Source organism: Electrophorus electricus, chromosome 24 (genome assembly GCF_013358815.1).
Source record: "Electrophorus electricus isolate fEleEle1 chromosome 24, fEleEle1.pri, whole genome shotgun sequence".
Classification (NCBI taxonomy): Eukaryota; Metazoa; Chordata; class Actinopteri; order Gymnotiformes; family Gymnotidae; genus Electrophorus; species Electrophorus electricus.
The window spans coordinates 3,735,553-3,759,146 of record NC_049558.1 but is presented as its reverse complement, the minus strand read 5'-3'; the positions used below and the strand labels follow the sequence as shown (position 1 = coordinate 3,759,146).

Below are 23,594 nucleotides of genomic sequence, written 5' to 3'. Positions count from 1 at the left end.
GAATTATGTGGGCCAGGTCATATACAGTCACCAGACGCAGTGATCCTTGACGTGCTTGGCCCACACTTTTAATAGGCAAACTGGATCTCACAGAAGAGCCCCTGAATAGCAAGATAGTTGTTCAGTGGGCAACTGTCACGGGTCCTGTGCTGTGTGTGTGTGCTCTAGTTTGTTAGTTATCTTACCCAAGCCAAAGATGCTTTTTTATGCTCGTATTTCCCGTTGAGTCAATCACGTTTCTCGGGCGTAATGTCACATCGAGGTTTCATAGCGTTTGCAAGGACGTGGTGTCGGTCACGTTTGTCGGGAATGATGGCATATCTTAATGCAGAGCATCTTAATTCACCGCTCTACTAAACCATATAGAATTTATTTTAAAATTTAAAATTTATGAAAGGAGAAAAGCTGATGACAGCGATGACGACGACAACAGTGATCATTTTAATGACAGACTATTTTTGGAGAATGTGGGCAGGCGATGTAGTCCACCAGGTGGCAATCATAAGCCATTTCGGAATTCGATCGACATTCTCTGCCCTACAAGTACCCAGTACGCACGATTTGTAAACTTATGTTGTCGATTAAAGTTTTCCCTCTCTGTTTCCCATCTTTTCTTTATGAACAACAACGTGAGAACGTCTTTGTAATCGAAATCCCGAGGCACATAAAGTAAGGTTTGTTTAAGTGTTTCAGAATAGGATAATCATGGCGTCTGGAGGTTGTTTTTTAAACTTGAAATACAGTAGCCATACTGACTTACTTATAAAACACTGTTTGGTGTTAAACTAAGGGGTCTAATGTTAAAATATGGACCTGTATTCTTCGATGGACAGCAGCTCCCTCAGTACAAGGAAAAGGGACTCTCCCCATCTCCGCCTCTGGGAAGGGATGCTTAGGGAAGCGCATCAGACAGCCTTCCTGCTCTCCTCCGTGAGTCACTCTCCAACCAGACGAAGGTCATGGACAGACAGGAATAGGATGAGGGTGAAATTTATTTTTGGTCCAATTCCCCTCTTGACTGATCTGCCCAGTATTGGTACCTGTATGTAGAAGCACCAATACTGGTACCAACACTCTGTCAGTCTGTCTCTTCCAACAAATGGTCAGTACTTTGCAGTTAACTAGTTGTTTAAATATTGTATTTGTTATAGATGGCTAATGCTTCATGCGCCTGGACTGGAAGCAAAGCAGGAAACGGTGAATAAGATCCTTCCAGCGCTGCGTCCATGAGCAAAAAAACGGAAGCAGAGCGTCCTCCTCCTAGCCTCTCAAAGCCTGTCTGTTTGGCCTCTGTTAAACTTACCAGGGCGGACCACACCGCTGCTGGAAGCGCTGGTTAATCACTGACCAGTGACAATCGCCTGACAGGTTCCGTGCCACACAGGGCGATGGCTGGGCTCCACTCCTGAAGGTCGCGCGGGTTATCAGGGTCGACAAAACAATGGGATGTGGAAGAGTCAGGTGGATGCAGGCCCCGTGCCTGCAGACCCGAACAGCGCCGAGGTGGGAGACGTCAACGGTTTCTTTCTGCTCGTCACTCGTCAGCACTGATAACAAGTGCAGGGCTGTCACCGCTCATTTATTTGACCACTCTTGCAAATGGACCACAGACCTGACCTCTGACCTCTAGGGTCCTCAGCTATTGCTCCTCACCGCCCAATCAGCTCTGGGCAGCTAAAGCCATCGGACCCTCAGTAAAAGAGGAATGCAAATTAATGTTTGCTTGGTCAGAAGGTCAACAAGTAACAAAGAAACAAGGATAAGAAACTAATATTATTAAGCGAATTACTAAATCATCTGTTTCAATGAACACAAGCTATCTGGAGTGAGATATAATCACAGATTATTTATTTAAGTTTATAAATTTTAAGTATTTAAGTTTTTTTCTTTTTTCCCAAAAAGTAATATTCTTCATTCATTCAGCTTTTCTACTCATCTTTGCATCCATGGTGACTGTAACAACATGTCTAGATTAAATGCACACATTTGTTCCATGGAGAACTGTTTGATATCTTTTACTGAGTCAAACAATCTTTGTTACCATGCCTTCAGCAATACACATGAAGAGGCAAGCACATGATCTTTACACACCCATGCAGACACAGCCGATGTCTTCAAATTAATTGTCCACCAATGTCTGACTTCAGAAACCCAGGGGAAGGGCATAAAGAAAGATTCTGCAGCATGTTGCTTTCATTGTTCCATGTGCAGAGAGTTTTGTATGAGAAAGAACGGCTTGCCCTACCCGCCGCAGTACTGTGGAACATTCACAGTGACTAGAATGAATTTTAGCCACATGTTGAATAAGAGACATCTTTGTAACGAAAAGTCACTCAAATGTCCCCATGTCCTGGTTGGGAAAGAAAAGCAAAAATGTCTTTTAAGAACAGTTGTATTTGGTTAACTAAAAAGACGAATCAAATGGAGTTAAAACCACATTAAAATTGTAGAAAAGAATGAGAAAACACATGAATAACAGGGCAACAGGAGATTATTAATAATTTGATCCAAAATGATCCTGATATTTTGGGAAAGGTGTTAGCCAATATATGATTTCATTTTCAAAACACACACACACACACACACACACACACACACACACACACACACACACGCGCAACTTTTGATGCACCCTCAGCAAATTGTTTCCAAACTATAGATCCTCACCCTACAAGTGCTCTGCACATGTGAGAACGTCTTCAAGACTGATGGAAAAGTATCGTAGGTGGTGGTCTTGTGATGCTGGTTCCGAGAACAGCATGCAAATCTGTCAGCAAAGTAGAGGACATTTACATATGTGTTATTTAACTGGTTTGATACTTTCCTGGTTTTTTAAATGTAGAAAATAGTCAAAATAAGAGTGTGTGTGTCCAAACCTTTGACTAATACTGAACTTTTAAACCATAAAGACTGAGTTCGCTCTATGTTTCGTCCAACAGTACAAAGTGTATTAAGGCTTCTCCTGCACTCTAGGTTGGTTTGTGGAGGGCATGAGGCATGAATTACATTATTTTTTGTCTGTCTACATAACACACATCGTGCTGATGAAGTTTTATTCATAGGGATTTCTGTTTTGTGGACTTAAGGACCCAAAAAAGGTAGAAAGACTACATGAAAAGAACCTAAGAATCAAACATTTAAAATAATGAAAGTTTATAACAGTGTGTAAGAGGACCTCCATAATATCACCTCACAGTGGCGCCGTTTCATGTGTTCTGACATAACTCGAGCTAGTGAGTGAAAACAGAGGTGCAGAGGTGTATGATAAAGAAGCACGAGCTGAACACGTGTCTCACTGACCTCAGCCGACCTTTGGCATGCAGCAGCTGATACGAGGACGCGCTATCTCTTTGTGGGGTTTTTTGGGCTGTACTGTTTTATGGATGAAATACAGTTCTTAAAAAAAAAAAAGCTTTGCCACAGAAGAGCAGCTTCCAGCCATCAGTGGAGTCGCCGCAGAAATTGTTGCTGACTATTTGATCTGCTTGATATGAAAGGAGTCTATTCAGCATTTGTGGAAGATCCATCAAGTCAAATGTCTTTCACAGGTGAGTGGAGAGAGAGCTGTACCACTGCCCTGCAATCTGGTGGACACAGAAAACCACATGGGCAGTTTTCCCAAGCCCTAAGGATTATACAAGTCAGTTGTTTCTCAGAAGTTTCTTTTGTTCGTGGAGGGGTGAATTAAACCAACACTGCCACTCTGCAGTAAATCGAATCCAAGTTCCTAACCATATTTGCCCTGTGATGACATCCCTCTGCTTGCCTTGTGCTCCTCTGATGAAGGCCTCACAAAATGTGAAAGCACTCAGTATTTTAGAAGACTTTAATTACATAAAAAAGCTTTGTTTTCAATTGAACACATGGCACATTGGTACACCCGGTTGGCTATATCTGGTGCGCTGACACTCTCCGTTCCACACCGCTGCATCTGTACACAAGAGGTGGCTTCATGGTGGCAGTAAGTGCTATCGCCCCCGCTCCACCACAGGCAACCGGAAACGCCGAGGAGTTACTGCATGGAGGGAACGTCCGGCATGGCTACGAGCGGCAGGAACGCTGTGGGAACGATGGAAGGGCGGGATCGGATGGTAAATCACATCCACTCCTGCGCACACGCCCTGCGCGACTGACCGCGTCTGGACGGGCTCGTGCCACGCTCCTCTCTGCACCCACGCAGAGCGGCGGGGAGTCTGGCAGGAGGGTGGGGGTGGTGGAGGGTTAGGGGTGGGGAGGGAGGGTGGAAGGAGCCAGCAGCGCAGCGCGGTACTTTCCGTGGAGTTCCCCCTGCACCACGCCAGACTGCAGGAGCCTCTCTGGTGTCACTTCAGTGTCTAGTTCACTCCTCAGCGCTTGTGCTTGCCTTTATTAATCATGACATGCACATTCTTTCATTCATACAAAAATGTGCAGTTCTTCTCCACTTGCATAGCACGCTTCCAGAGATGATGTCTAATTTTGCTTGGTGTAAATAATGACAGGCATTATTATCCTGTTAAACCAAGTACAGAAATCCAGCTGCCACTGTGCGTCCCAGTTTGCAGTCCCTAGGGAGTGGAAGCATTTCCTTCTCTGAAGAGTTCTGTGTGTATCACTTTTGTTTAGAACATAAAATCACTGCTAATCAGTCTCTACTGATATCAACCTCCACAGCCCAACAGATATTCTTTTGCCAGGTCAGTCCTACAAACCGCATGACTATTGTACATGCACACTCTGTGTTTGTTTCTATATGAATTCTTATGAACTCTATATGAACTCTGTATGATCATTTCTTTCTTTTTATTGCATGGGGAGGCGTGCGGTATTTGGCTCCTTCAGCGAAGGGCATGTTGTTGCACTAACGCTTTAAAATTACACTGGGCTGAGTGCTGCCAGACAGCAGATGACGAGTGGAGGTGAAAGCAGCTACATGCACACCACTGCCGAGCCAAAACTTTTATTTGCCCTTTCCAGAGTGCAGGAGAATTTGTATTAAGGCCACACTATTCGAAAGACAATATGCTGGCTTCCTAACGAGTTCTGCCCGGACCCTGGTCTGGAGGAGCGTGTACTGCTGGAGTCATGGCTCTTATCAGCATGGCGACAGCATACGAGCTAAGGACTCTAACCCATAGTGACAGGCTGGAGCTTATTAGCCTGACTGCTGCCTCAGCAAAAGCTGATAGGCAGTTGCAGATGATGCATTAGGCTTAATGACACACCGCAAAAAGGTGGAGGTTGGAGGTCAGACATGCTTAGAGGTCTTTCCAGTCGCCTCGCAGCCGTTAAAACGAGTTGTGCGCAGACACACAGACATATTTCACCATTTCTGAAGGCTGGTTAGGCTGGTCTTGCCAGGCTTATGGTTGTGAGTAAGAGCGCAGGCTCCTAAGCTGCTAATCTGTGGCAGAAATTGCCAACAAGAGACAAGAACGCTTTTTTTTTTTAAAACAGCCTCTTTAGCAGCCAGCGCAACTCTCCCACAGTTCAGCGTGGAGCAGTCACGGCTTTGAAGTAATGTTTACTCTTGCATTCATCACATGGGAGCAAAAGAGGAAGAGGGGAGGAGAGAAAGAAGGGTGTGAAGAAAGAAACACCTGCCAGACAGCAAACAGCTTGCAAGCGCTTTAACTGCGCTGTATGATGTCATCGCAGCCTCGCTGAGTGCAGCGAGCCTCAAGCCAGCACAGGGCGATCGGCGGCGTGCGTGCGGCGGCCCAGGCACGCGGGAAATCCAGCCAACGCCTGTCTGCTGTTTCAACTCGCCACGCCGTTCGCTACACCTCCACGTCAGAGCCGAATGAGTAAAGTAATATACATGTTGAGGGAGATAATGTAAAACACAAAAATGCAGCTCACACCGAAGAAGGTCGAAAAGGCAATACTGTTACACTCTTATTTGTGTACTGCAATTCTAATGCCCCACACCCTCGTCATATTGTGAAAACTGGATGGCATTAGGGAGGCAGGGTTGGGGTAAAACACATTATTCCCCACCATGCCTGTCTCAGTTTTAATCAAACTACAGAGAGAACTGCATGCTGGGAAGCGTTCTCCCCCCCAGCAACCGGCTGGGATAACACTGGTCCGCATCAGCCACAGGAGCCTGGAAAGCCTGCTCTCTGCCCCTCCATTTCTCCCCCACTGTGGGTAATATCAGAGCAGAGTCAAGGCTGGCCTCTGAGAGGCCAGGCTCTCCACTACATTATGTAGGTCACCCTGCCGGACTACATGAAATTGTTTAATGCTTACTGTTGAGGTGTGGTTGCTGAGGTGAAGCAGCTGAGCTAGTGCGAGGTGGGGTGGGGGTTTCTCTGTGGACTCCGTTTGATTAAAACACCCCCTCGTGGGGAGACAGGGAGGACTGCTGCTGTCTCCTGGACGGAGCTGAAAGCCGGATGCTCTTATTACTCGCCGTCAGTTTCCACGCTTGTTGCCACAATGGGCCGCCCTATTCCAGCTCTGCACACGTGCATGGCCGCGTGAGACAATGTCCGCGGGGGAGCCGTCTGGCATGTTGCCTCCCAAAGCTAGCGTGTGGATCCGACGCGTCGGGACAGAGCTAAAATTGTATGGCATTATCAGACAACGCTCAGCGGATTTTAGAACCGCAAGGAACGGCTCAGCGGATTTTGGAACCAGGCAAGATCGCGTCTGGGACGAACAGATCACTCATAAAGGGAGAGGAATGGCTTTGTCTTTAAGCTTTAAGAGGTCATATTCTCCTTCCACACTCCCCAGGTTGAGACAGCCTTTTCGGTTTGTTTGTTTAAAGACAGGTTCTTACTTTAAAGCAGGTATATATTAAGTTGTGTGGGCTTTGGCACTGATTCTAGGTAATGTCAAAATACTGAATTGCCAGTGAAGCCTCCTGATGTAGTGAATGTCCTCCCTGCTGAGTCCATCCTCCCCCGTCCTGCCCCCATGCCCCTGCTGTTTGGCGTGGACTCCGAGAGGCCCTCCTTCTCAGCTGTGGAATGAGAGCACCTCCTGTGCAGGTCCTCTGACTCCACAGGTGAGGAGCCCCCGAGGCAACGCTCTGCCCAAACGCCCCAGCACTCTCTCCGTCCCACCCCCCTGTTAACACAAGCCCGTGGAAACATCCTATGTTAATGGGATTTAACTAACGGCCCCGGGGCTTTCCGCTCGCGCTCTCCGCGTGACCCCTGCGCCACCTCGCTGCCGCCATCCCCGACGCCGGTGCATCAGGAGTGTCTCCGGCGCACTCCGGACCCGCCTTTATCCAGGGCCCTGCGGACTGAATAGGTCACATTGTCCATTTCACTGAACAGAGATGTGCTGCTTTTGTTTTCGTCCCTGCTGGTGTCTTCGTAGTGTGAAAGAGAGAGGGCATGTGTGTGCGTGCGTTCATATGAGTGTGTGTGTTTGTGTGTGTGGGGTTAAAGGCACTGGAGATGCAGACAGACAGTTCCACACACGTCGCACTTCCCTGCTGCGCCATTCCTCCACTCTGAAGCTATTTCCGAGCGTATTGATGTCTCGCCCAGCTGCGCCGCCAGGATTCTGCTAAACACCGACCCCAAGCCACAGGTGACGCCTCCAAATCCTGCTCATTAGAACCCTAATTGATTGTAATGTGGCCTTTGAGAGGCGCGGCCCGCGCTGGGGTTGTTCCGCACATATGAGCGCCCCTACGGTCCCTTTCCTGCTGGCCGCGATGCACACCAGCGGGCTCTGGGGTTCGGCCACAATCGACCCTCTCAGACAGAATCATTAAAGCAGGGGATGGCGTCAGTCCTTTCAGAGTGCCTGCTTCTGAGGACCAGCTTGAGCCCAGGACAGTGGCCACTACGCTGGCCCGGCGGGAGAGCCCTTTCCTGGGCCGGGTATTGTTGGCCTCTCCCCTTGACTTGCTGCCTGCTGCTCTGGATTCATTGGTTTCGTTTGTATGCCAGGGTCTTGGACTAAAGCTCGCCTCACAGGGGTGCTGGGTCAATATTGGTTTTGAGAGCATGTGGAAAAATGTCAAAATGTTAAGTTGCATTCAGTTTCCCCAGCACTGTTTGTTTCTTCAGTGAAAAGCCTAGTGGGCCATTAGTGTAAACAGCACTTTGTCTTACAGCTCAGACTCCAGCAGGAGGTGGCAGAGCAAAACAGAGATTAAAGTCTTGCCTAAAAATGGCAAAACCACAGGATTCACAGAGACCTTAAAATGACAAAAAAGGGAGATGAAAAAGAAAGCACGCCATAATCATCCCCCGCGCCAAAGACTAAAATGCCCACCATCTTTAAAACCTGGCCCTCATTAAGGAGAGGAAACCCTGTTCTTTGTTTGACATGTTCTATTTACTGATGCATAAAAAACAGCCAAAACAGGCAGAAATCAGGCAAGCAGTTAAATACTTAAATACAGTTTTATTCTTACATATTTTAGCAGGATTTTTTTTTTCCTTCAGTTTTGGTCATCTGAGGTCATTTAAGGAAGAAAACACAGCTGAACATAAGTATTCACAAAGCAGCATTTCACCGGAGAAATTGGGTTTCCAAAATAGTAAATGCCGAGAAAAATAACCAACAGAGTCTTTTATGACCATGAAAATTTGAACCAATCGTTCAACTTTCTAGTGGAAATGGAGACCATTGTGAGGAAGCATGTTTTACAGCGGCCGAGCTTGGGGGAGTACTCCACTCTCCCCTCTTCCGCAGTAAAGCGGAGCTGCGCTGCCTCCTCTCATCCTGGTCCCTTTCACCTTCTACTGCTTTTATCTGCCTGCTGCCCTGCCATTTATAGGCCAGGTAGCTTTTGTGCTGCAGATACGAGACATTTCCTCTAAAGAAGAGAATGAGGTTCGTTTCGTTGAGCAAGTGAAAGTCATAGTGTGTGTGTGTGGCGCTCAAGTTTTTTGTCAGTGTTATCTAATTCTGCACTTATGTTTGAAACGTTTTTGAGTGGTTCCGGATGGCTTACTCATCGGACATGCCAGTTGCGTTGGCGTCCAGACACGTCCTGGAGGTGAGAAGACAACTTTATAGAGAGGCATTGTGTTTTGGCAGAGTAAACTTGACATGTCAGCAGTCAATATTAGCTCGGCGCAAGCGTGCTGCAAACGTATGTGTTCGTGCGACTGCGTCGGAGCCTGAGCAGAAGGCTCGCGCACCTGCGGCGTCGGTGCTCACGGACAGTGAGTGCGCGTGCTGGCCCCCGGCGTGGGGAAACCAAAGACAGCCCGGACCAAGGCAACGTGTGCTAATGGGCTACTTAGCACGCCGTCACACCGGGTGCGTTGGTGTTATTTTTTTTCCACCTTCCAGCGCAAAGACCAGGCCTCCCACACTCGGGGCGTTAGCCCGGCGCCTGCAGCGAACGGAGCGGCGCTGCGATGTTTGCACAGCGCTGAATAACGTTTACACGGGCAGCCGCTCGGCTCAGGTCACGCCAGCGGAATACGGGGGGGCACACTACACAACTCTACTGCATTTAAACTGATGCAGACTGACATCGCACTGATTGGTTTGGAAAAACCTACGAGCTGGAGCAAAAACGCAGTACATCAAAACAAGGAGAGACACATTTATAATGGGCATGTTTATTATGCAGTTCAGGACACATGGCACATAATACTTCATTAGGTTATATGTTACATGTTTTGCCCATGATGCCTGTGCGATTTAATACACTGCTACAATGTGCTAGGGTGACTTCTCTGGATCTCATACAGGGTCGTAGAGGGCACTCATTCAGGTCTGTGCGGTTAGCCATAGTCTGTCCACTTTAAGGCCCCTGACTAACCTGTCTGACTGGCTCTTGTCTATTCCGGCATTCCCTTTTACTCTGTGTAGCACAGACTTTCAAGACTCTGGTGTGTGTGGTCACATTTAGCCACTTCTCAAAATGGATCTTTCGAGTCACTTCATTCGCGGCTCTCTAAAAAGTACATTAAACCCCAGAACCTGCATGTAGGACGAATGACTTAAGAATAAACGTTCTATGTCAAAATTATGATGAGAGACAGCGTGTTTGAAGTTAGTTTAAGCAAATGAAAATATTTTGGAGTGCGCTTGCAAGTAGGTTCCAGAATCTTCATTTTGATTGGTGAACTAGAGCCATGCTAAAGTCAAGAGAAGCAGCGCTTTAGGTGAAAAAGTCTTCTTCTGCTCATCCACTGAATGGTGACAATAATGTAGTTCCAGGTGGGCCAGTTATCGTGAGGGCTTCCTGTGTAGAGAAGCGGTCTAGGGACAAACACACAAGTTAGTCACCAAACTCTGTCCCCACTGGCCAGGGTGGGAAACCTGAGCCCCTCTGAATGGAGAATGTCTACTTGCACGGACCTCTCCCCAGAGAGCAACCGACGATCAATTTAGCCAATACAGATCCGTCCTGGGCCCTCCAGCACTTCATCGCCTGGCTCTCCTGTCCAGACTCATTTACATGTTGTCATTGTCAACCGCCTGCAATGTAATCTGACCACTTCCACGGCACACACAAAAACAAAATGAGTCACAAGGTCTGTCGCCATTTGTGAGGGCCCGTTTCCCATGAACCATGCCCAAAAAAGGTGAGAGAGGGTGGCCAGGAGAAAGCAGAGGCCACCCGGGAGGACCGGCAAGGCCTGGAGGCACCAGGCGACCAGACGCTCTTCTATTGCCACTGCTGCTGGACCCAGTTCATCTGCTGTTCCCGTGGAGCAACATCATAGCCTCAACATCAGCACTGACCTATATAAAACCTGGGAAGAGTTGCTAAGTGCTCCGTTCTGCCCTGACGTTAAAGCAGTGGACTACAGGATCGAAAGGTTGCACAGTCGCCGTGGGAGGCAGCACCCTTCATTCACCAGCGCGACGTCTGCAGGGCTGAGGAAAGGCTCCCCATGCCGCCACAGAAAAGCCCCGCTCCGCCTGCATTTATTCCTCTGGTTCCGAATGCAGCATGTGCACCGGCAGCAAGAAGCAAAACTGCACCAGATGCTCCACAGCCTCTCCTTAGAACACACCTACCACAGACGCCAGGCTTAAACCCTAAACCTCTTACGCCAAGTGTCACAAAGGAAAGGTGCCAAATTCGCAGGTCACATGGATTTCGCTTGAATCGAGCCAATGGAGTACGACCATGGAAAAAAAAGGCCCATGACTAATTGCATATACAAGCAGGAAGGGGCTGAGGAAAAAGCCAGAAATCAGTGGAGCTGTCCACCGTAAGTCTGGATAGCCAGATGAGAGAAGGACAATGTGCGTTTAAGAGAACCGTAACGTTGTGTCAATCGGAGTTCAGTGCTGGGCCTTTACTGGTGTTTAGTGCAGTGCAGATGTGAGGAACTCTGAGAAGAACACGCAGTAAAAACAAAGGGAAATGATTTTCACACTTACACAAGTGTTGCACAATTTACTCCCTATTCAAAGATGGCGGTGAGATGATAAACACACATCTGCATTTAAAGCCAAAAATGAAGTTTTGCCTGTGTGGCGCAGGAGCAATGCTTTCCTCTCAAAATGGTATGCGACAGGAAGTTTCTATTCGCATGTAGATAGAAGTAAATGCAACCCAGATACACCCCAGCCACCAGTGTTTTATTGCGGAAACATTTTTAAAAAAGCACACTTTAGTCCAAATCAGAAAAATGTGCACAATTCGGGGAGAGAAAAAACTCAAGTGGAAGAGTAGCTGGTGTTTAAGGGCAGTCCTACACTTTACCAAGGAGCCAAGAGGCCTATTAGAGTGCAATGCACTCTGTGACCTGAGAGGGGCAATATTGGTTCTACACTAAGGAATTTAAAGGCACAGGAATAGCATAGCAATGTACTGAAGAATTCATGGACTAGTTTTGCTTATAAAAAATCAGAGGGTAAATCTGATGAATTATGATATGTAAATTAACTACTGATAAGTAAACCAGACACATTTTGCTCAAAACTGTGTTCATTTTCAGACAAAACTGTATTCATTCATTTCCATACATTATACAATAAAAAGGTAACGCAGCTTGCTGAATGTGACAATAAAGGTGCAGAGGCGCAATGTGGATATTAAGGGGAAAAGAAGGAGAAAAATAAAGACATTCGCTGGGTTTGTGAGTTGGCCACTGTAAACTAAAACTAGTGCTGCACTAAGCCTGGGATGGAGGCTACCTATCCCGTGTGAGCGGGAGGCACAGGTGCCCTCTGCCTGGCACGGACAGAGTTAACAACATCGAAGCCACTCAGCTGGGAACCAAAGAAGGAGGGAAAGTTCCCACACTTTGCCTCCGTTTTGTTTTTCTCTTCCCTTTCTCTGTTTTCTCAATAGTGCCGCAGTGGGCGCTGATGTAAAACTGTACACCACGAAAGGGGGAAAAATGAGAGGAGAGAGAAAGGGGTGAAAGAAGGGAGAGAAGAACAAGTAAAACGAACGCACTTGACTTCTGTAACTCACCTGTTGGTGAGAGGTTTTGTTTTGCATTCATTACGCGGGCAGGTCGCTGGCCCCTCCCTGAACCTGTGTGTGTTTCCCAGGTAAGGCGGTGTAAAGGAGCGCAGCAGAGAGAGAGAGGGGAGGAGAGTTCCCACCACCTTCGCCTGCCGTTCTCACAGGAGCTGATTGGTCAGATCTTGCCTCATCGCTGTAACATGACCCCCCCACCCCCCACCCCCACCCCTGGAGCAGCGCAGGCAGGTGTCTGGAGCCTGAAGACAAGAGTAACAGTATACAAGCATGAGGTGTGTGTGTGTGTGTGTGTGTGTGTGTAAGAGTTTCGTATCAGATTTATTTATTTATTTTTTTATAAACACACTCCCTATATACCTCTGACCATAAAAGTGAGTACCTTGTACATAAGTGTGGCTCAGTAATTTCACCTGGTGTGATGACACATATTCCAGAACGTTAACCTCACCTGCCCTCCGGAAGGCTTTCTGACCCGTGAAACTCTTTTCTTTATGAACTTTGAAAATAAACGCAGAAAGCCTGGAGCTCCCACTGTCGCATTTTTATTATTAGCTTACCAGAGGCGCTAGCCTGCTCCACTGGGTGGCTCAGTGTGACGGCAGAGAGAGCGACCTTCGTGAGCTCTCCTCCAATCACTGACGTTGCCGTCAACCTGCCCGGGGCTGCCAGATACCACACAACTGGCTTCCTGCTTTGGGTTTCGACTAGACATGATTCTCATGCTTGCACACTCACAGAGCTGCACCTGGGGATTGCATCCACTCTTCTTGCTCAATTATATGAAGCACTAAACAAATATTTAACTGTTTGTGGGTTCATTTTAAACGCCGCTTATTGACTTTACTGGGTACTTCTCCATGTCTTTGAGACGAGCACTCATCTTTTCTTAGATGAATCTGCAGCTTTATCTGTATCTGTAGTTTTACATACAGATATTCAGAAGTAAAAAAAGTTGCAATCTGTGAGAATCTGGAACCTAAAGTCCATTCTGCACTCAAACTGATAATCAGTTGTAAATTCTACTGCCAGCATCACGGTGCCCTGACTTCTAAAGTCTTCTAATCTCTCCGTCTCTTCCATAGAACACACACACACACGTGCATTCATAAAAAGGGGAGACATTGTGGGCACTCGGCGCTGTGGAGTGTTTGTAGGGGTCTGAAGTGCACTCTCACCATTCTCCCTCACCCACAGTGTTCCCGCCACACCCACAGTGCGTCTGCTTGCCCCGCACACAGCACAATGCACAGGGCCATTAACGTAATGACAAGGGGCAGACGCCGACTGCATTCAGCCCCGGGGATAATAACTAATCCTCAGCATGAGCTCAGATGGGACCCCGTGATTGCCGTCGGATTGGATTAAAAATGGTCGGATACATCCCTGAACAGTAAGCACTCGAGTGTGTCCTCAATCACAGAGCGGGCGATGGGTATAGCTCCAGCTGAATAGCTATGTTTTTGTTCTCTTTAAAGGCTAGCTGTGCATGAGACCTGTGGTACTTTTTGCATGCACTCGTAGTGCCCGGCAGACGTTTTTACCTTTGGTGATGTCTATCTAGCTGTCGAGGCTTGTTAAAAAAACCTCTGTCCTCCCAGAAACACAGGGTGTGAACGTGTACTGCGCCGAATGCTGTGCGCATGTATGCGGGTGTGTGTGTGTGTGTGTGTGTGTGTGTGTGCGGGCGGGTGGGGCTGTATGTTCGAGTGAGTGTGTGTGTGTGTGCCTCAGGCTTCCTCATCAGATTGTTAAAGCGTGTCAGTGTGGGAGGGTGGCGGCAAGCCTGTATGCTCCTGGGAGCAAGTGTGCATGTGCGCACGAGTATTTCTGCATGGGGCGTGTGCGTGTGTCTGTGCACGTGTGCGTGTGCGTGTGTGCATGTGTGTGTGTGCGTGTGGGCATGTGTGTGTGAGCAGCCAGGCTGCTGACGGGACCTGTCACTATCAGCCCCACACATCTCTGGCACTGGCTGTGTTGACACTCTGCCTGAGGGGGGAAGGATCCAACAGAGGTTGAGGAGAGCAGTGGTTTCCCACGCCTGCCCCTGGCCAGCCTCAGCCCTGCCTCTGCATTCCTGAGCTGCCAGCACTCTGTAAATGTTTGGACAGCCTTGGACAAATAACACACCTTGAAAGGCACAAGTACAGGCGCTCTTTGCTTCTCTCTCTCTCTCTCTCTCTCTCTCTCTCTCTCTTTCACACATACACAAACCCACACACACACACACTGCTTTGCTCATATGCTTTCCCTCCCCACGTGCACCCTCTGCTTGGCCCACCTCCTGACCACAAGCGCAGCCTCCTGCCTCTCTTAAAACTTGTCTGTCAAAGATACGACGTGCAAGCACGAGACTGACGCATGGGCAGACGCACCCATGGCCACACACGCTCTCAAGTACAAACACACACTCTCAACTTACACACAGACACACACACACACATAAATACACACAGAGGAACTCTCATACTCTCTCACACGCACAAACACGTTCTCAAGTACACACAGAGAAACACATATGCACACACACATACACATAGGCTCTCACATGCATACAAAGGTACACTGTCATGCACACACACACACACACTCACGTACACACACACATGCCCTCACATACACACACTCAGGCTCTTCAGTACATGCAGAAAGACAATCTTACAAACACACACACACTCTCTCTCTCTCTCTCTCTCTCTCTTATAGAAAGAGGAACATTCTTTTGCTATATATCTGGTTAGGAATAGAACCGTATGCGCCTAAATGTCTTGTGAATAAAAGAAATCGTGTATCGTGATTATCGTGAAGTGAATTTTGTGGCGCTTATTTGTTGCGTTGGTTTCACGAAATGCAGCACACACACATGCACTCTACTTCTATGTTACACGTCTTGTCATAACCTACATTTTATGCGTTTTCAATTGATTTCCCAATTTAGCTTATCATTTCTGTTACACAAAAAGCAGCATTCACACACGGATACAACGACAACTGCAAACGTAATTAAGAAAGCTATTCAAAAAGTAAAAGGAAACGTTCAGAAAAGTAGATTCATTATTATTATTATTGTTGTTGTTGTTGTTGTTGTTGTTGTTGTTTGTTGTTTGTTGTCTGAAAATTCCCTGCTCCTGATGTCTAACAGCAGCTGTGCATTGCTGAAGTTCCTTACTCGTATTAAATCCTGCGTAACACAGAGCAGGACCGGCTACAGTGCGGGCGGCAGCGGCTAGTGAAATGCAGCTATGTTTTCATTGCAGGTCTCGGGCTGCATATTTCTCTAATTAGGCTTTTATGCTCAGCAGTTCTGCAGCTGTGCTGACATTTGGGTGTCGCCCCCCTGTTTCTCACGGTCTCGTTGCCAGCGCTGCTCCGGCCACTGGTCTGCAGCCAAGACCGAGGTCCGTGTGCCGGCCACAGAAAAGAAGGCGCTTTTGAAAAACATGTCTGCCAAGTAGAAGCAGATCCAGCAAACCCTAGCTCGCGGTTTAAGTACGATAGTTGACACCAAACGAAACATACGCACAAGGATTTGGAAACATCAAGTCGTAACCACACATTTTAGATAATTCAAACCCCCCCCCTTCCTCTTTTGTATACCGCAACTATAACTATATACGTTTAGTCCCGACACAGCAAAAATGTTGCTTGTATGTTGTGCATTACTGCTACTTAAAGCCACGCTCAAGCATTCTTCCATCCCCTGCTTACGTAAAACTATTACATTTATACATTTACCACATACATCTGCTCTTATGCTTTGCCATTATACTCAAATAATGGGCAATAATGAAATGGTCTAACAATAATATAGCTCATTGAGTTGATTTGAATCATTTAAGTGCTCATTGAGTTGAGTCGAATCATTTGAGTGCTCCTTAAGTCGAGATGAATCATTTGAGTGCTCATTGAGTTGAGTTGAATCATTTGAGTGCTCATCGAGTTGAGCTGAATCATTTGAGTGCACCCCCTCTCCAGCCTTTAGTGTCTGCACTGTGGAGAGTGAACCCAGTGCGCTGTAATTTGCATTCAGTGATTTTTTAATGACTTGTCAAAGTAGCTGGTCAAAATGAGACGAAGTGCAGGGTGATTCATGGCCTAGACATGAGGCAGGGACAGGGCACGCAGGCTGTGCTGGGGAGAGGCCGTGGTGTACGGCCCCACGCCAGCCCAGCATCAGCTGTCCTCCTGGAAACCCCAATCCAGCTGTTGCCCATTACTGCAGGAATGCATCCTTGGGTCGGATGCCAAGAGTGTGCTAGCACATTAATAATGTGAGGGTGACCACCAGCCTGGGCCACTTGTGAGTTATTAACATTGCTTGTGCAGATCCTTCCCATGACACCCCCCCACCCCACACCACCACCACATACACACCCTTCACCACCACCACTACCACCATGCCTCTTGCTAGCAGCTGCTGGACCCACTGCTCCCCAGTCTTCACGCAGACACACACAGTAGGTGTCGGCAGTATGGATTCCCCATGGGTGGGGTAGATGGTCTGTCCTAACATTGTCTCTCTCCCTGTAGTATATTATAAACAAAATAAGCATCATTTCTTTTATATGTTTAAATGAACGCTGTATTGATCATGGCTATCAAGGATGCAAGTCATCAAATAACATCTTCCAAAGTCAAGGAAACGCAATCCAGGTTGCGTCCAGGAAAATACCTCACAGAAGTGCTTGAACTGTTGCCATTCTTACCGCAGTTTTGCTAAACAGAAGTCATAGGATTTGCTTTTGAGACACTGCTGCATGCACAATTCCATGCAAAACACAGAAACAAGAAATGCATACCATTAAGTGCCAACTGCGGGCAAGTCGTGTCTCACTGCTGCTGGTTACCAGGGCAAAAGAAAAGGACCCTGCTAATTCGATATATAGCAATCCAATAAGAATGTCAGACAAGTGCTGACCAATACACCATTCTGTTCTGCGCAATGTCCCTGAGCATTCTCCACCAAAGTGCACCTGGACAGGGCATGGCATTTAACCTAATGATACATTTAACAACAACAACAGTAAAAAAAATTAAAATCCAGTGGCTGCTTAAAGACATTTTAAATCTGCTGCCTAATTGCAGAGAATGAAGAATCAAAATGCTCAATGCGGTAATTGGATTCTTTTCTTTGATGGTTCTATAAAAGCCATTGAATGTAGCAATCGAGGCAAACAAAAGCCTGAGGTTTCCCTGACCTGAAACTCTCCCCTAATTACTGTGGCACGGTAAAGTACAACTGTGCCCCCCACCCTGGCCAGTGCATCTACACACTCTATATGCTCCCAAATGAGGTGCTTCTCAAAGCATTCCTCCCCAGGCACTGGGAACTGTTTTGCACTCAGTGGATTATCAAAGATAGTGGAATTAAATAGTGTTCTTTATCTGAACAAAACTGTTTTCCCCTCTACAGTGAATAGAGCAGCACAACTCTTGAAGAGGTTCAACCAGCCCTTCATTGTCCAACCCGCCCCCCCCCCCAAATTAAATCATATCAAAAGTACAATATCAGTACAAACTAAACACTTTCACACTCCACGCTTTTATATTTAATTATAAAAATCCATTGTAAAGTTCATTTAAGAAGCACATGTCTAATGTAGATTGTTTTAAGGTGTTCAGTCCATGTTGCAAAATGGAATATAGAATGACAAGCTTTACACTTTTGGTCAAACCTCACTGTTGAAGTCTTCAATTTCCCTTCTAGAGAAGAGGAATTGGTATTTGGTTACAAAAGAAGACACTGACATTTTAGTGGTAGATTTTCTTAAGAGGTAAGTGAAAGCGAATAGAAAGCATACAAGATTTACAAACAAGTGAAGTCTGACTGTCTAGATTACATTAGCCATAAAGGGTGTGATATAGATTATCAGGAACACATGAAAAAGTAAATTACAGTGTATACCATGTGCATAGTAAAATGCGCAGTGTTGACCAGTATCCAGCAGATTGGAATTTCAATTAATAAAATTAATTTTTAAGTGGATTCAGATAAACATATTATTAATTAATGGTTCATTTACTATGTACAATATACATGTATATGTTTACAGTACTCAACTACTTAAAAAGGCATGTAGTTTGTGCACTCTTATATACTGTTATGTATATGCTGTTAGAGATTTCTGCAAGAAATTTGAATTAATTATTTAATAGATCTCATCAATCTTTTATTTACAAACTCACACAGAACTATGCATGCACACGTACACACACACACACACACACACACACACACACACGCACGTGCGTTCTTGCACTGGATGCACAGAGTAACCCCACGTGCACCAGTGGCGTGGCGTCACTGAATAGGGAAGCTCGGCTGAAAGGCATTTGTAGGCAGACAAGTGGAGCAAATGGGCTGGTGTGTGAAGGAGGCCGAGAGGCCTGGCTGAATGTGGCTCTGCCAAGCCTCTCTCGGAGGCCACACTCGGCCCTTTCAGAGCCGGCCCAATCGCCTCTAATCTCTGACCCCATCAATAAGATGCATTCAGACTCCATCAAACGGCCTAGCTGCTGCGCAGGCGGGCAGGAACCGCTGGGGGAGAACCATGGGAAACACTCCTTTAATTGTCCCCCGACCTTTTTAAAGAATATTAAGCTGCATTAGGTGTCTATGAGCCTTTCTTCCCCGGCCTTTCTTTTGGAGAGGGCTACAGCAGCCCACTCAGCCAACAGGCCATTAAACGTGACAGGTCTTTGTAGGGGGAGGGAGAAGCGCACGGCAGAGATGCGGCAGAGACGCGGCGGGCCTCTGGCGGACGAGGAGAGTGCCGGCGGGCCTCTGGTTTCCATCAGCTCGCCTGGCGTGCGACGGGGAGCGCGTTCCTGCAGGAGTCATGACCTCCCTCGGCGGCCGCTGCAGCCCTGGCCTCGGCCAGCCCTGCGCCATCCAGAACCCCAGAGCAAGACGCTGCCGCGCATAATTGCGACATAAACGCAAAGCTTTCCATGATATTTCTGTCATTATCAGGAGACCCTGCACCCTTCTTAAACTATTGCCTTAAGGGCGTATGGAACGGTATGTTTTATTGGGGGAATTGTGTGTGTGTGTGTGTGTGTGTGTGTGGGGGGGTGCTTGTGTGCTTTGTGGAATGCTGCCCTAAAGGGTATAGGTGAGCTCCATCAGCAGCAGAATATCTAGTAGAAAAGATTTTTCTTCATTGCACCTTTCATAGTAAAATGAGACAAAATTTAATCTCTTAAAAATGATTATTTTCAAAAAGTTAATCTAAGTGTGGTTTCTTTGGCAGATGAACAGTTGGTAATGTCATCAGAGAAGTGATTCATTTTTTTAAACTTCTGAATGCCCAAAGAATCATTTCCACTACAGTTCAACATGATATATGGCCTTAGATTTGGGAGATAAAAAACTGAGCGTGAGCTAAATGTCAGTTTATAACACACCATTTTTAAATGCAAGTGGATTTTATGTAAGGACCCCAGAAATCATACATTTAAGAGTTATACTTATAAATATTCAACCATAGTTCTGAAATATTAAAACTGTGCTCTGTTTAACAGAGAATAGTTTAGCACTTTGTACTGTTCGATAATGACGAAAATAAGGAAAACATTTTTAAAAATAAATATCCCAAAAAGGGTTAAACTCACAGGCTTGTGCCACTGACAAGCATTTAGCAGGATGACCTGAAGTGATACACATATGCTGGCTGCTTTCTCTACGAGAAGCTCTTCGCTCTTAGCTTAACCCACGCCGTGAACTGTTGCATTCTTAGTAAATTATGCATCATCTCCTTTTCACAGATAATGTGTTAAAAAAGTCTGCACTGACCTTGTGACACTGGGCTTAGAAATTCAGCATAAAGCGCTTACATGGCCTAAAAATGGCATATGTTCTTTTGAATAGAGGGCCCATTAATCAACAGCCATTAGGCAGTAAATAGGCACATTCTGAAGGGCACATGGTAGAAGCTGCAGGCTCTGGTGCTTACCTCGGTGGTCACTGATGGAGAGAGAGAGAGAGGAGGAGAGGAGGAGAGGAGAGGAGAGGGATGCTCCAGATGGGCAGACGGGGGGAGGGGCCCGGCCGTGGGCCTTTGGCGGGACAGGGTGGGGTGCTTTTTTTAGAGGCGACACAAAGGCGTTGCTGTGCAATCAGCTCAGTGTAAAATCAGCGCTCTGTGCCGGCCACAATGGGCCACAAAGGCAAGGGGCTGGTGGCCCGGCCGAGAGAGCGCAGACACAGCTGTGAGCGGAACCTCTGCCGTGTGGCTCAATATGGGCCCTCCTCACATCTGTAGCAGCCTGGCCACAGCTTCCGCCAGCCCGCCGCACAATGAGGGTCTTCAGCAAATCCTTTGTTGTGACTTTCAAGGCCCCTTTTAGCCAAAATCTTAAATATTTCATTAGGCCCCCCCTTCCTCGGTGGGCATTCTTTGGTTCCATTATATAGAGTGGAGCTGAGCCCTGCTCCGAAACCCATCCCCCTGAGAGGCAACAAAAGAGCCCCCAAATCTGTTTGAGTTCTGATGCACTCCTGTTGCTCCCCAAACACTGAAATGTTTAAGTTTCAAACTGTGCTGAGAAAGAAAGGAGCAAAACTTACTCTGTCATTGTTAGCTATATTTACCTCTGCTCTTTGCATCTCAAACCCGTATCCCAATACAGTTTTAACAAAGGTTTCCTCTAGTTTAACGCACCACTTTTGTGAGCCACAAAATGAATGTGCTGTTAGATTATCTTATTTTGTTTTCATGATTATGGGATCATGGGTAATCTCTGAATGCTTCTTCAATCCTCCATCTGTATATGAAATGACTTCTAATGCAGATGCAGTATGTCCAAGTATGTCACTGAAATCCATTAACTGTTTTATTGAAATTAAACTATAAATTAGTTTTGTTTTATTGATATCAGGTGTCTAGTTGGAATTGTGCAACACCGTATTTCCCTGGCTATGGTGTGACAAACCTCATGCTCAAAGACAATAAAAACCACACGCATTCAAGAATAGTTTTGTGATACTTCAATACTATATATGCTTTACATATGCATGCCACATGGACATTCAGTTGTATTATGGAGAGTTATTATCTAAAGGACCACCTCTGCATTGTTGCATCACACTCATAGACCACTCCCATACAAATATTAAACACTTGTTAATAACTTTTGCCTCCTTGCGGTAAAGAGCTCTGTCATCCTCACTAAACAGGCCTGAAAAGGATTTGCCATTATGTGCACAGCCCTAAACTGCTTTGGACAGATTTGGCAGGATGACAATGAGAAGGCTTTTGTTGTAAAAAAACCCCCCAAAAACGAGTGGGGGTCTTGGTTTAGCCAGCACTTTAAGCAGGCCTAATGAATAATTCAATGTTATCTTTCAGCTTGCCGCTCGATTATTATGGTTTTATTCTTTTTCTTTCCACATGTGCAGGAGCTGTGCTGAAGTGTGTGTGTGTATGGGAGGGGGATCTTCCAGGGGCCTCTAGGGGGAAGTAATGCGCGCCAAGGGACAAAACAAGAAAGGGCCCAGCGCGGAACTTGGGCCTGTCAGCTTGATAAATATAATGTGTCACCAATTAAAAACTCATTGCCATTCTCTAATTCAGGCAGCGCCTTGTTAACCGCGGCCTGGCGGGGAGGCTACCGCGCTGCCCTGGCCCTGGCTACCAGCACCTTCCATAATAGAGGCCCTGCTTTCCCCATCCTCTTAAACAACGTCCCTTTCCTTTGGCATGTAAATAAGACATTCATTCAGCACAACTTTCTCCATCCCAGGAAAAAAAAAACAAAAAAAACATCAATGTCTTTGATTCAAATCTCTCCCCCCCCCCCCCCCCAGAAAACAAAGAATTCTGTAGTTTCAGATTTTTTTTTTTATTATTCAAAAAACCTTTTCTGGCCTTTCTTCTGGTGCATTCTCATGGTAATCGTGTTGACACAACTTTGGGCATCATGGGCACACAACGCATATGAACCCTTGTGGGAGTCCATTACAGGAGCACCATTTAGCAAGCTGTTTCTGTGAGAAAGTCAAACGTTTAAGAGGCTTTTTTTTTTGTGCCGCCTGGGAATCAGTGCGTCACACGAGTGGCGGAGGACTTGCACTGAGAGGTCAGCTAAGAGCTGTCCAGGCCTCTGATGCTTGCTAAGTAATGTCAAAAAAAAGTGTGCAAATGCAGAAGAATGCAGTATATTCTTAAGACTGCACTCCAAGAATAGATATGCTCTCCCACTCTCACATTCTTGCAGTTTACATCTATTCAGAGTGAGCCTCTGTGCTAGATGGGCATTAAAACTGTTCTTTTGTGCTCTGGTTGCGACTAGGTCAGATCACTTCAAGGACACAACCACAAGATCCCTGTGTGCACTCAGTAGAGTTTGGGTGAAAGAAGAATACATGAAGAATATGTTATTCCTCAAAAAGAAAGAATGTTACCCAAACACCAAAATAAAAGCATATAACAATATCAAAATAAAACACCAAAATAAAAGCATATAACAATGTCAAAATAAAAGCATATAACAATGTCAAAATAAAACACCAAAATAAAAGTGTAATGCTGTATCATCCCAGTCATGGACAGTTTTCCCTACTGCCCCAAACTGGTCAGAACAAATCACCATTACAAATTTCTATTCTTAGAAATAGTGTCAAATATTAGGCTAATAGATAAGACAATGGGGCGGGCGAAGTAAGATGGTTTTACATGTGAATTCAATATGTCAGTTAACCATCCAAGCTGATTACAAGGTAGGCCCCCTTACACTGTCATGGATACGAACATTTGCATTCAACATGATTGTCCATGCCAAATAAAGCTAAAGGAAGTACACACAGTATGCACTGTAACAATCTCTGTTCTCTATTCATGTTTAATCAAAGAGCCCTTCCATTATGATTATATGAAACTGTGTCTCACATCCGCTTGTAGGCAGTGTGGCCCCTGGCACAGAGCACACAGGGGCCAGCTGTGTTTGGGCCACTGGAGAGAGAAGGAAAGAGAATACAAAAAAAAAAAAGAGGGAGAAAGGGGGAGAAAGAAAGAAAATAGAGAAAGAGAGAGAGAGAGAGAGGGAGGAAAGAGAAAAAGAAAGAGAGCGAGAGCGAGAGGGAGAGACGGAAGATCATTGGAACACCCAGGACTCGGGCTGCATAATACACGTCTGTGTGTCTCCTCAAGACTCTTTGGTACAGTTGTGGAGGAATGTGAAATATTCCATTTTAAAAGGGCCTAAATGAGGGCTTCCTGGCCGTTTTCAGCAT

The 23,594-nt window shown here is 46.3% G+C and overlaps 1 long non-coding RNA gene across 2 annotated transcripts; it reads right to left on the bottom strand.

Annotated features, from left to right (window-relative positions):
- Positions 1-1,882: 1,882 nt before the first annotated feature.
- On the bottom strand, positions 1,883-12,481 carry LOC113580172. Of its 2 annotated transcripts, XR_004775597.1 has the most exons (4): positions 12,353-12,481; positions 3,301-3,584; positions 2,668-2,767; positions 2,258-2,350 (listed from the first exon to the last, which is right to left on the bottom strand). It is a non-coding gene; the product is annotated as an uncharacterized LOC113580172 (long non-coding RNA). The 2 variants fall into 2 exon arrangements; XR_003410946.2 differs by lacking the exon at positions 3,301-3,584 and having other exon boundaries at positions 1,883-2,350; positions 12,353-12,478.
- Positions 12,482-23,594: the final 11,113 nt, after the last annotated feature.